General features: G+C 35.7%; 1 long non-coding RNA gene across 2 annotated transcripts; it reads left to right on the forward strand.

Annotated features, from left to right (window-relative positions):
• The first annotated feature begins 362 nt into the window (after positions 1–362).
• On the forward strand, positions 363–4,260 carry LOC115919971. 2 transcript variants are annotated; one of them, XR_004062090.1, is made up of 4 exons: positions 363–685; positions 1,884–1,980; positions 2,266–2,508; positions 2,867–4,260. It is a non-coding gene; the product is annotated as an uncharacterized LOC115919971 (long non-coding RNA). The 2 variants fall into 2 exon arrangements; XR_004062089.1 differs by having other exon boundaries at positions 365–685; positions 2,870–4,260.
• The last annotated feature ends 7,547 nt before the right edge of the window (positions 4,261–11,807 follow it).

Genomic DNA, 11,807 nt, shown 5'->3' on the forward strand with positions numbered 1-11,807 from the left:
ATGGGTATAGTGCCGTCACAATAAGCTTGCGCATTACACGCGTACGTATAATTAGAGCAATTTATGCACCCCCAAGAAATAATGAATACGTCCCGACCTCTCTACACACAGAACTGCACATATACCGCACAGTCCGGTCAAGGCGGTACGCGTAGCGTTAAACTGCCAAATTTACAGAAATTGTGAGGAGCGCTTTTGCTATGAAAGGAATTCTCGCTACCCTAAATAGGTACGAAAATCTCGAAATTCGCGAGACGAGGTAATTTTCACTCTCTCGGGTCGTCACTACAACTTCCGGTATAGAGTCCCATCCCGCTGGCGCTAGCGCCTGTGTTCTCCAATGAGACCAAAATTCGTCCCTGTTTTCACGAAGTGACGGTAGTGAGGAAAATCGCATACATTTTCACTTTTGATTTTTTTGCATTTTTGGACATCATTCACTAACATCTTGAACCTCACAAAATTTCAGATCATAATAATGTCTAATTATGTCACTATGACGATGACGTAAACAAGAAAATGCATAGCAAAAGGATTTTCTGTTTTCACGAAGTGACGGCCAAGTACGCGCTTAACAGCCGTCAATTCGTGAAAACATCGTTTGCTCTTTTCCTGCTTTTAATATTTTCACGAAGTGACGGTAGTGAAAATTTCGCAGTTTGGAACAGTCACAGACCATGAAAAGGTGAGTTTTTAAACATTTTTTTAGGGTAAATTAATGTGGTACGCTCTTTTGATTCATTCTGATTCTTTGTAAGCCATAAATATGTCCATGAGCACAGAAATGTGTGAAAAATACACCGCCGTTCCACATTTCGCCCCATATACTTATTTTCATGTAGGGCCTAAGTGAATAAAGGAGTGAAGTAAAATGTGATCCAAAACTAAAAAGATCAACTTAGACTTAACAAATATGCATCTAGACTAAATAACTTAAGTGGAGAGTCTTTCTTATTTTGCTCCACACCAAATATTAATGCTATAAGGTTCTCTTTATATCTGCTTAAGTTATAAATTTGAACAAAGTTTTACAGAAAGTTAGAGAGTAGACCTAGGTCTACTAGATCTAGACCTAAGTAGATCTAGACTCGAGTCTAAGTAAGTAGAGTTTTACTTTTATTTTTTCAGTAATTTACTATTTAGCTAATTATAAATTTGATTTAGAGTCTAGAACTCTAGTTACTCTAGATCATCATTTTATAATTATCAGTTTATGTCAGCCACTACTCATCAATCTAGAATCTAGAGGTGAGTAAATCAGGATCTCGACAAGACTGAGACCTTTCTTGTAAGGCGCGCGTGCCTGGGGTTTAAGAAATTTCAGCGCTCCAAGCCCAAGGCCAACATCAACATGGCCAAGGGCAAAGGGAGTTATGAAAATTATCATCACGCTGAGCTGAGATGACCTGGGATATAGCCCCTCCTGGTTAACTGTTAGTGTTGGGGAATTCAATGATTTGCCTTTCAAGCAAAGAAGGACATGGATGAACATTTAATTAAAAATTGAAAATTAGATACGGTCCTGCCCTGAAAATGAATAAATGGCACCATCCAAAAAAGGAATACTTTTTTTTGAGACTGAAGTAATCATGAGTAGTCTACCTTTTGGGGAACAATGTCCACATGTTTAGCTTAGTTTCTCTCGTTATCTGTACTCTGTGTCTGTTATATTCAAAGGCAGCACTTTACTTTAGTACCCTTGGTCCCTCACCCTATACAAAAATTATTTTAAACAATTGTTCTTGATACCAGCAAATGTTGCCCAACTCCACTTCGTGTTTTAAAGAATTTTCCAAGCAAGCACCATACCAGATGATGTACATGTCTCACTACCTACACTTCAGTGGTAATGAAATTATGATGATGTTTTTGCTTTCACTTAGTTTCAGATGCAGTAGATACAATTTGCACTTATATGAAGGAAGCACTGGGAAAGTACATCTACTTTTCAAGAATGCCACAGGCCAGACACAAATCCAGGTGAGAATAGTTTCATGATCTGTTCAAGAAAATCACACTTTAGCAGCAAAGTACTAAAGCACACTCACTGCTTATGTGCATAGGGGTAGTTGTTGTTTGGTAGGGGCAATTGGAAAATTCTATTTTGGGGTAATAGGGGCAATTGAAAACTTCTGTTTGGGGTCAGTTATGCCTATTAATTAATTTGATGTACAAAAGATAATATTGGATTCATTTCCTTACCTCTGCTTGCAAAAAAATGAAAGAAAATAACTTGTAATTATTTCTTTCATTCTACAAAATTAGATTGGATACAGGGACCGACATGCTGGTAAGATGGGTCCTTGATAATTCACTGAACACAGAGCTGCAGATGTGACTCGGCATAGTGACCTAAGAGTGGGAGCGGTATGGAACCGTTGAAGCAATTCACCGAACACAGTCAGAGCTGCATGTGTGACTTGGCATGGTGACCCTTAAAGTCTCCTGACGGCTCCGATTGCGATTCTGATGATGACCCATTGTCTATGCTTGTGAGCGAGTCAAAAGGTATTTTTTTCCTTCTTGATTGTTTCCCAATAGTTAAAATTTAAGATATTCTTAATTGTTTTTAATGCTTAGGTCTCTTAGTTAAGGGAATGAGTGGTCCTATCGAGGTCAGCATTAATTTTTTTTAAATCCTTATAAAAAAATTCCAATACTAAGGTGATACCACATAAAGTATTTAATTTATTAAGAGACTCTCTAAAATTGGGTACCAAAACTACACATAATAATTTTGCCCAATCATAATGCACTGTAAAGTTTCCCTTTCATAATTGAAATTCTGATAATGATTTTTTATTGATTTTGACTTGGACTTTTTTTATTATGATTTTTCTTTCTCTTATTTCCTTTTACTTTCAAGCAGTCTAGATCAAGGATCTTCTCTGCTTCAACCACTATCGCTTGGATGACATTATGTGTGAAGAAACTTGAAGGACTTGTGTTGAAGGGCATGCTTGAGAAACTAGAATCAATTACATTGATCGTTTTGGCAATGCTTCAATGTTTCAATACCTCAATCTCTCTTTTATACTGTTTGATTTTAAACATTTTGAATATCATAAATAAAGCAAACTCCACTCATAATTGTAATTGTGTGTACTAGTAATTACAATGAAATGAATTGATTTAAAGCAAACTAAACATTTTCCATGAGTTCTGAAACAATTAACTGAATGGTCGTACAGGTGTCAGTTTTCTGTTACAGTATTGTGATGAACTCCTACAAACATAAATCTTTAATATTCAAATGTATAGCTCAGAACTGCTATTTATCAGGTATACCTACCTCGATCAGTAATGCATATTAGAGTTTTCGATTCCAGTTCCATGAATCCTCACATTGTATCTTTGTATTGAAGAATTTGTTTATCCATTTTCTTTAAATGTTTGTATTCACAGGGGTTGATGCCTTCATTAGAATATGAATATAAGTTACATTTCAACAATTGGTTTTTCTCTCAAAACACAATGTTACTAGTTCACATTTAATGTTTTAATTTATTACTTCTATAGTCATTCTCATCATTATTGTATTTGGTACTTCAAACTATCCTATAATGATCATACAATATAATGTTGCTGTTTTGAATTGTATCTGTTTGATGAGAAATGAAATTGTTTAGTCAAATTGATATTTCCATGTTTATCATGCATTGTTTAGCTGATAATAGTTTAGTCAGAGATTACGTGTTTACCTGGGTGAAGACAACCTTTAAGCATTGGTAAACTTTGTAGCGTTTGAGACTGTGTACTAAATTTCATTGAAATACCTTAGAAAGAGATTGTGTAAACTGACTTGGTTCTGATACTCTACTCACAAGATATTTATGAAAAACAGTGATGAACAAAAAAGTAACGATGATGATTATGTTAGTCATTTTTCCCATTGAAAAACTTCATGATACATGTAGTACATGTTTGTCGAGCATTTTGTATGTCACATGTGGCATTTACTCGCTACGATTGCTGAATAAACATGATAACCAAGTCGTATATAAAGAATTAGATAAAGACATTTTAGCATATTTACAAGTACTGTATAATGAATGAAATAACCTTCGTATTCCGTGGATGTATAACTGATGAGTCTTTTCCACAAAACCCTAAATGTACATTTTAAAATGCAATACAGTATTGATGATAATTGATGATATGTTTGGTATGAATTATTTAATATTTTTGAATTTATGCTCCATTTTCCACTTGCTGTTCTGGTTCCAAATGTTTGAATTAAAACTGCTCAGTCAAAATTCATTTTCTGTGTTTATATTGCAGAGTTGAGTAGTTAACTACAGATTATGGTCAATTATCAATACTGAATCTTTTTCCTTCATTCAAAAATATTTCTTAACATATTTGCTTTATTTCCTATCTGAAAAAAATATATTTAGCTAGGCCCCTCTCTAAAATTTTAGAAATTCCTCATAGTAATAGAGTAGCAAAAGCCCTGATATCACTCGCATGAATTTCAACAAGAAATGGCAGAATTTGTGTGATATTAAGGGGAGATGGAGGGGGTAAAGAGAGAGAGAGAGGGAGAGAGAGAGAGGGGGGGAGACTACTTGAACGTGTTCTTAAGTGGAAAGTATACAGTAACTTTAGTGCAATCTTTAGTCCCTATACATACAATGTACCTGATAATTAAACCTCAAATAATATTAAATACATATCCATTTTTAGCTTAAGATTAAGGAGAATAGCTTATTAATCATTTTAAAAGCACTTAGTGCCAATATCCATCTGTGCTATTGATAGTTAATTTATTGTGAGCCGTAGCTTCGTGAACAAAAACTGACATCATACATCTAACATCATAATTATGCAAAGAAGAAAAGGTGCTCTTATTTTATCCATACATATATTAAACAAGTAATTTTGCCGAATTTCAGTGTCTATCTCATGAAATTGCTTCACACAATAAAAATCCCATATGTTTTATACGCGCTCGGCTACGAGCCGTCACTTCGTGAAAACAAAATACAAGCGTTCTGCGTGATTTGTGTTTTCACGAAATGACGGTTAAGTTAAAAGTTCATACAGAGACATTCAGTTTATTCTTATCAATAAAAAAAAAATAGCTACCAAACGAGGAAAATGACCTCTATCTCTCAGTTTGCATTATTTTATCTGTACATCAATTAAATAAAACATAATGCCGTTTTTAGTGTCCATTTCGAGAATTCCATCCACAAGGGAAAAGTCCCATACGTTTTACGCGCGCGGCTACGTACCGTCACTTCGTGAAAACAAAATCAGAGCGTTCTATGCAATTTGTGTTTTCACGAAATGACGGTTGTGTTAACAATTCACACAGAGAAATGAAAAAGCAGCTACAGAAAGAGGAAAATGTACTCTTTCTCACAGTTTGAATTATTTCATCTGTACATCAATTAAACAAAACGTTTTGCCGTATTTAGTGTCCATTTCGGGAATTCCATCCACGAGAGAAAAATCCCATATGTTTTACGCGCGCGGCTACGTACCGTCACTTCGTGAAAACAAAATCACAGCGCGTCCTTGAATTTCGTGTTTTCACGAAGTGACGGTAATGTTTACAGCTCATTTCCCCCCAAAATATAAGAAATTAAGGAAATATTTAAACATAGAACTAAACATTAAGATATTTTCTATCCCAGGATATAAAATTTATTTGCCTTTGATACATTAAAGAGGTTGAGATTATGGTTTGAAACTTTGAAAGCGATTTATTCAAAACTAACTTTCTTTTAGTTGCGCGCTCTACCGTCACTTCGTGAAAACAGGGACGAATTATTCCAGAAAAAGTATTTGGGATAGCCTTTGGCATAACCATCTGGATCAATCTGCTCCTTATCGAAATGTCTCGAACAAAGCCGCGATTTTTTGGTCAAATTCACTTTGTCCTTGCGGCGAATCAAGCGCAGCCATGTCGCTCGTGTTCCAGCTTCGGTGGGAAATTTTACCCAAGTCACGGCCTTCATCCACCCCCATTTTTCAGGGTTCTTACGCTTGGAATCATGAGCCCAGCACTGTGCAGCCTCACAAAAGAAAACCATCGTCACTGATGTCAAAAGACGCAAAAAACAATGAATGAAATGTTCAAATAAACGTTGAAATATTTGCGAAAAAAAAACAAGACCGAGCAGACGACATATTCGGTGCATACACGTTGTGTGGCGACGGCGTTTTACGTTTGCGCTATCGCGCCTAGTAATATAGCGCCTGCACAGGAAGCTGTAATGTCGAAAAGCTATCCCATAATGCAATGCGCGTTTTCAAGATTTTCCCCGGATCTCGGCAGAATCGCTATTTGGGGTAGCGAGAATTGATATGAAACCGAAGCGTGAAGAGAACTTCGGTCTGTTTCGCGAACGCTAGCCGCGCAATGACCAAGTTAATCAAGTCCATTTGTTAACGTGCAGTTGTCCAAAAGAATACGTAGATGGCGTCAACCAGTAATTTCCATGCTACAGCCCCTTTAAGACAAGGGTCTTATGACTGACGTGGTGACAGGATTTGCTGGATAAAATATTCTTTTCATTTATTCAACAGAACAAACTGGCTCCAAGCTATGTGATTAATTTGAAGACAACAACAGGGATCAGCCAGGAGCAATTACCTGGCTGTTATTATTACAAAAGAAGTCTCTCCGTATTATCTACCATTCTGCTCCACTCTCACACACACAGACGAGTTATTAAAAACAAATGACCTGTATCTATTTCACTTAGGACAATTTATGTATAAGTATTCAAGAAAGATCCTTCCACATATATTTGATGCCATGTTCCCCCTAAATCGGTCAATTCATGATTACCCAACTAAACGGTCAAACAAGTTTCACCTACCACTCTTTTGAACTTTATTAGCAAAGAAGTCGTTCATGTATGATGGTCCTAGATTTTGGAATTCTCTAGATGAAGGTATTAAAAATAGTCCATCCCTAAATTCTATCAAGAAAAATCTGAAAATATTTTTGCTCAAATCTTATACTAATATACAAGAACAATCTGATAACAGTTGGTAATTATCTTATTTTTTCATTTAGGTCTTCATCATCTGCTCGATTATACATGACGAAAACAGTCCATTTAAACTTCACCCCACTTTGGACCCGAAAGTGGGGTGCATTTTGGTGGTAAGCTCACCACAGAGCAAGAGAGAGTTAGAGTCCCTAATCTGCAGTGTAAACAAACTTTGCCAGGACATCGCCAGCCCAACCTTGATAAGTACTGCTTGGAACTCCTCCATGATGTTCTAGTCTTATTCGCAGTCTCATATAGGTTCGGATTATGTCCATTCTCATAGCTACCGGTATACATGGGAGATGCCAGTTTCATCTTCCTTGCTTCACTTTATAAGCATAGTTATATCAGAAAATTCCTGGTTATAATTATGTTCCTTTCAAGTTTTATCATAATTGTCTAGTTCGATATAGTACATGGACACAATTAAATATGATATTGTCTAAAATTGTTAAAAATATCTTAACATCGAAATGATTTCTGGTCATGTTTAACTATTTTAATTGAAGCCTTTTTACTTGATCTAATACTTTTATGAGGATGACATAGTCCGCAATAAACTTGACAAACATTATCATCCATACTATATGTTGTAGTTTATAACAATAATTACTCATGAACCTCACACTACAAGGACAACATTCATCCAGATTCTGAGATTGCTCATTCTCACAAAGCTTGGTGTACGCGAAGATATCGGGAAAGAAAGCGGTCTGTAATACCAGACACGCAAGTGGGGTATTTCGGTCCCCGTTCACCGAAAAGTGAGATTCTCCATTTGAAAGTCAGGTAAGGTCGACAAATATAGCCTCTGTTAAAGGCGTTACTCCGCCACCAAATTTATTCGCATAGACGAAATAAACTCGAACGCGTTTAGAAAAATGGTGTAGGCCTAGGCCTATAAGGAAAGGCCGGGAAAACATACATTTTGTTGGTTTGACCGTTAAATATTTTTGAGGTATTAAAGCAAGAATAGAATGTTGTAAATATTGTTTTCGTTACATTTATTCCGTACGTAATCTGAAGGTCTGCTCAACTTTCTTTGCCTATTTCTTGCCCCCCCCCCCAAACGGCAGATCAAGGATTTGAAAATCCTTTAGAAAGATAATAATTAGCTGAGTAATTAGGGCATTACAAAACATCGAAGGACTTAATCTATTTTACAATAGTTGATGCAACCATAATGGAACATTATGCTTCTCGATACTGAGGATATGAAATTTCAGCACAAGAGTATTTGGTTTCAAAATTTTATAGCAGTTTGTTAAAGAAACATTTTGATGCTCACTAACTTGTATAATAAATCTCTATGACAAGCTCATTTTTATCACGACAGTTAAACCTTTTCACTTTTTTATACTAAAGATTGTTGAAGATCAAATTGCCTAATTGACTGCTCGGATGATTTTTTACCTTTCTCGGAAACCTCTTGGTTTTTTGCTCATGATTATAGCGCATTATTCTTTTTGTCACTGTATGTATTAATAAGCAAATACATATCTGCACAACGAACGTCTTTATGATTATGATGTCCTCGTTTCGTTGTGTGTTATAAATTCAATATCATGACGAGAAGTGCGTCAAAAATATCTTAACATCGAAATGATTTCTGGTCATGTTTAACTATTTTAATTGAAGCTTTTTTACTTGATCTAATACTTTTATGAAGATGACATAGTCAGCAATAAACTTGACAAACATTATCATCCATACTATATGTTGTAGTTTATAACAATAATTACTTACGAACCTCACACTACAAGGACAACATTCATCCAGATTCTGAGATTGCTCATTCTCACAAAGCTTGGTGTACGCGAAGATATCGGGAAAGAAAGCGGTCTGTAATACCAGACACGCAAGTGGGGTATTTCGGTCCCCGTTCACCGAAAAGTGAGATTCTCCATTTGAAAGTCAGGTAAGGTCGACAAATATAGCCTCTGTCAAAGGCGTTACTCCGCCACCAAATTTATTCGCATAGACGAAATAAACTCGAACGCGTTTAGAAAAATGGTGTAGGCCTAGGCCTATAAGGAAAGGCCGGGAAAACATACATTTTGTTAGTTTGACCGTTAAATATTTTTGAGGTATTAAAGCAAGAATAGAATGTTGTAAATATTGTTTTCGTTACATTTATTCCGTGCGTAATCTGAAGGTCTGCTCAACTTTCTTTGCCTATTTCTTGCCCTCCCCCTCCCCAACGGCAGATCAAGGATTTGAAAATAGGGAGAGGCCGGGGCTCAGACGTCAAATTTGAAATAGGGGGGGGGGGGTGGTTGTTTAGGCAGACGGCATACTTCTTGGAATTCGTTATAAAGACGGTATTTAAAAAAATGATGATTCTGGCAAGATAAGAATTGAATTTCATCAAACTTTTATTTGATTTAATATGATCTGTATTCGTATAGGATACAATATTTATTTCCCCACAACACATCAAGCCGTGATGATTGAATGTCCATTGCATGTAACACGAAAGAAACAGAAACTCTCAAATCTACAATCCTTTAGAAAGATAATAATTAGCTGAGTAATTAGGGCATTACAAGACATCGAAGGACTTAATCTATTTTACAATAGTTGATGCAACCATAATGGAACATTATGCTTCTCGATACTGAGGATATGAAATTTCAGCACAAGAGTATTTGGTTTCAAAATTTTATAGCAGTTCGTTAAAGAAACATTTCGATGCTCACTAACTTGTATAATAAATCTCTATGACAAGCTCATTTTTATCAAGACAGTTAAACCTTTTCACTTTTTTATACTAAAGATTGTTGAAGATCAAATTGCCTAATTGACTGCTCGGATGATTTTTTACCTTTCTCGGAAACCTCTTGGTTTTTTGCTCATGATTATAGCGCATTATTCTTTTTGTCACTGTATGTATTAATAAGCAAATACATATCTGCACAACGAACGTCTTTATGATTATGATGTCCTCGTTTCGTTGTATGTTATAAATTCAATATCATGACGAGAAGTGCGTCAAAAATATCTTAACATCGAAATGATTTCTGGTCATGTTTAACTATTTTAATTGAAGCCTTTTTACTTGATCTAATACTTTTATGAGGATGACATAGTCCGCAATAAACTTGACAAACATTATCATCCATACTATATGTTGTAGTTTATAACAATAATTACTCATGAACCTCACACTACAAGGACAACATTCATCCAGATTCTGAGATTGCTCATTCTCACAAAGCTTGGTGTACGCGAAGATATCGGGAAAGAAAGCGGTCTGTAATACCAGACACGCAAGTGGGGTATTTCGGTCCCCGTTCACCGAAAAGTGAGATTCTCCATTTGAAAGTCGGGTAAGGTCGACAAATATAGCCTCTGTTAAAGGCGTTACTCCACCACCCAATTCGGAACAGCTTGCCACATGCAGTATCGTGAATGCGCCCGGCACTCTGAGCGGCCGTTTTTCAGTGTATTTTCTTTTAGTGTTCTTAAAAATTCGCCGTGTCGTTTGATCAAAGAGGTACTGGGCAAGCTTGCCTATTAATGATTTGGTTCAATACATAAGCCATCTAACCTTTATGTTTTAAGGTAATGATTATATTTATGCAGAAAAACTAAAATACTTGTGACAGTGCGATTATTTCAAGTCGCCCTTTTTAGGTTATTATGCAGCAACATGACCAATCAAAGTTTGGTCCAGTTAACCCTTGTTGGTTGGTGTTTTTTTTAAAGTTTATTTGTCCAATTAACTTCTTTATCTTCTCAATGTTTCCTTTCCATCTTTCCTTTCCATCTTTCCTCATGTTTTTCACTATTATCACCTTTGTTCTATATACCTTTCGGCTGATATTATTCTTTATTTTTCTCCTTCTTTCAACATCTCTTTTCTAATTTTCATTATATATTTCGTTATTTTCTCCTAATTTTATCTTCTTTAGCCATCTTTCCTTATGCCCTTCTTTATTTTCTCTGTCTTTCTAATTTTCATCTTTCCTTATGTATTCCTCTATTTTCACCTTGTTTTATTCTCTCTATCTTTTCTCATGTATTTCTTTATTTCTAACCTTCATTATCTTCTGTTTCCATCTTTCCCTGTGTATTTCTTTTTAAACCTTCTTTTATCTTCCTTTTCCATCTTTCCTTATGTTATTCTTTATTCTCTCCTAATTTTATCTTTTTCATCTTTCCTGATGTATTCCTCTATTTTCACCTTGTTTTATTCTCTCTATCTTTTCTCATGTATTTATTTTTTTTCTAACCTTCTTTATCTTCTGTTTCCATCTTTTCTTATGTATTTCTTTTTAAACTTTTTATCTCCCTTTTCCATCTTTCCTTATGCTATTCTTTATTTTCTCTTCCTTCTTTCCCTCCATTTCCATCTTTCCTTATTATCACCCGTCTTTCCCTATTTTATCCTCCCTTTTTATTTTCCTTCTGCATTTTTCCATTGCCAAGCACATCAATGTTCTCTTCTATACGTAAAAGAAACTTAAATAGCTAGTACTTGCTAAAAAAAAACAATATGAAGTGAGACTTTAGACACACTGAATCCAGGCCTATTATAAATATAGGTGTAGGGTCTGCGATGAGAAGACTATGAATCTGGACTTGGATATCAGATACCAGCTGGTAATCCCTTTATCAGTAACTAGGCTATGATTGACCGCTGTCTCTCTCCCCATGGACCCTACTGGTAATCCCTTTATCAGTGGTCAGTGCTCCTATCAGATTATGGTACAGCCAGGAAAAGTGGTGAACTGGTGAGCAGAGCTCAAATGAGATGTTTTCCTAATGAGATATATATACAGCTGGGAAAATAGC

The sequence above is a fragment of the Strongylocentrotus purpuratus genome, unplaced genomic scaffold (assembly GCF_000002235.5).
Source record: "Strongylocentrotus purpuratus isolate Spur 01 unplaced genomic scaffold, Spur_5.0 spur5_scaffold_7, whole genome shotgun sequence".
NCBI lineage: Eukaryota > Metazoa > Echinodermata > Echinoidea > Camarodonta > Strongylocentrotidae > Strongylocentrotus > Strongylocentrotus purpuratus.